The sequence below is a fragment of the Eleginops maclovinus genome, chromosome 2 (assembly GCF_036324505.1).
Source record: "Eleginops maclovinus isolate JMC-PN-2008 ecotype Puerto Natales chromosome 2, JC_Emac_rtc_rv5, whole genome shotgun sequence".
Classification (NCBI taxonomy): domain Eukaryota; kingdom Metazoa; phylum Chordata; class Actinopteri; order Perciformes; family Eleginopidae; genus Eleginops; species Eleginops maclovinus.
The window spans coordinates 28,087,671-28,090,040 of record NC_086350.1 but is presented as its reverse complement, the minus strand read 5'-3'; the positions used below and the strand labels follow the sequence as shown (position 1 = coordinate 28,090,040).

At 38.9% G+C, this 2,370-nt stretch overlaps 1 long non-coding RNA gene across 1 annotated transcript; it reads left to right on the top strand.

Annotated features, from left to right (window-relative positions):
• The first annotated feature begins 364 nt into the window (after positions 1-364).
• LOC134875242 (uncharacterized) lies at positions 365-2,166 on the top strand. Its single transcript, XR_010167176.1, has 3 exons — positions 365-457; positions 626-666; positions 1,829-2,166. It is a non-coding gene; the product is annotated as an uncharacterized LOC134875242 (long non-coding RNA).
• Positions 2,167-2,370: the final 204 nt, after the last annotated feature.

Genomic DNA, 2,370 nt, shown 5'->3' with positions numbered 1-2,370 from the left:
GCTAATGCGGCCCCCTGGTCTAACTGGAAGTTGTATGCACCAGGCAGTCAGATCACATTTTATAGCAGAAGAACTAATGTTTACAGCCATGATATTCTCTGAGTCTGTTCTTGGGAACATGGGTTGGCTGTCCATGCAAGTTCCTTTTATTTATAAGTGTGCAAACTCAGGAAATCAGAAAATAACAAAATACAGACATAAATGCCTGAATTCCCCCACGAGCATCTTATTTTATCTTGTTTACTGTGGTACACACGTCAATTCTCAACTCACAGTTCTTCCGACGTTGTGTGATGCAAATATGTGCTTTATTTTCTCTGTACACTGAGACAGATAACGGCACCAGTTTCCTAAAAAGGTATATCACAGTGTGGCTCGGCACTGCAGCCTGAAGAAGGAGAGCGGTAAATCCAGGAAGACTACTGGGAAAAGAATGACTTCATTAGAAGTTCTAAAGGTAAATGCATTTTGCCAGTATGTAAAAACCTCTTCAGTCTCCAGTTTTTAAAGGTACCCTATTATACAAAATGCAGTTTTTGATGGTGTGTAAGGAGACTTACAAAGTGTCAGAAATTACAACCCTCTCTCTTTTTCTCCTTACCCACATCTCTAAAAATGGGGGTAGGGCCTACAAACAAGCTGATCCAGATTTGCCGTTCTTATGAGGTAATAATGAAAATATGGGCTGGCTTTACATTGAATTCCTGGCAGCGTCCCGCCCACGTGACACGTCCCAACCTATCATGCGCAATATACAGTCGGCGAGCTGAATCCCCTCTGTTCTGGAAGTATTATGGTCTGTGTTTACATTAGCAAACATCGCTAACACTCAGAGCTAACGCTGTACTGGAGAGACTATATGTAATGTCAAAGGTCCTGTCCTTGTGGTAAACCGAGAGAGAAACGTTTGAGCTCCAGACTGTTTCAGAAATAATGCTGGATGTGGTTTGGAACATAATATGGCGTTTAATCACGGCAGCGTTTAGCTGAGTTTCTCCCGGTACAAAACCCTCTTCAGAGGAGAGATCAGACCAAAGGGGCGTGGCCAGCACCAGCTCAAAGGGGCGTAGCCAGCAGCAGCTCCAAAGGGGCGTGGCCAGCAGCAGCTAGTTCATTTAAAGCTACAGTCACAGAATCAGCACTTCAGGAACAGGGCTGAGATAGAGGGGGATGAGGCATGCCACAATGGGGGATCTGTTTGGTATTTTGAGCAAAACACTTCAGACATGTTTTATATAGATATGGCCCTACAATATGTTGTTCAAATATAGCATAATAGAAGATCTTTAAGTTAACATTTAGATTAAGTTCATTGGAATTACATTTTCCTACATGACATTTCTTAATATTTTCATACTCCATTTACATGTTTAATATTCTGATTCAAAATGTGTGTTTCAGAATAATTGTATCGTTTGAGTCTGTGAAACCCAATTAACGTATTTTTTGGAACAAAGCAGAAATGTAATAAACTGAGCTTCCTCACTTGTAGTCATACTTTGACCAAAGCAAATAGGAGTCAATATAAATTCCCTTAATAGTATCATGACCTTGCACTCTTTTTATATATATTTTTTTCTTTTATGTCCGATATATATTTATGTGTCATTGGTTGAGGAGCCTGGGACTGCACTGTAGCTACTGTGCATCTAGTACTAAAGCCCTTTTAACCTTTGGAAGCTCACCCATCCTTCTCTGCTTAAAAAGAGCTTGTAAAATATATGGCTACTTAAACAACAAATTAAATAGCTAACTCAAACCAATCAGTCGAGTTTACTTCAAAGAAAAGTTAACAGTTTTGTATGTTAACACTGATTTACATGTTTAGGCAGAATGGAGGCAAAGAAAACGTCACAAAAGGACGATCCTGAGTGTGTCGTGGAGATCCATGTCCTCCATGAAGTGCATGAGTTTGTCTCCATCGAGGGATCTGAGGGGCTTGATGAGTGTAAATGTGTGGCGAACACTTGCCTTCGGCTCACGGCCATCACCCAAGCAATGAACTGAAGTTATACCCCAAAGTTGAAATACACTTATTTTTGCTTACTTTTTTCTTGAACTGAATTTCCTCATGATGTTTCTTGGAAGTCCAATGTTTTGCGTAAGCAGTGGTGGGATTTTGAGATAATTGTTCTTCACTGGAGAATTTTCTTTTCATTGCACTTTTCATTAGACTCCAGTACTTACTAATCAAAGGGAAATATTGTACTTTGTGTTTAACTAGATCTTTTATAGGGTTTACAAAGTATAAGTTTCTGTTATAATTCAAAATAGTTAGAGAAAAAAAAATGGTTGTAAATATTGTCAGTAATTCTTATTAATATTGAGCTATTAACTGTTTGTTTTTTTCATTTTGAATGTTTCACTATT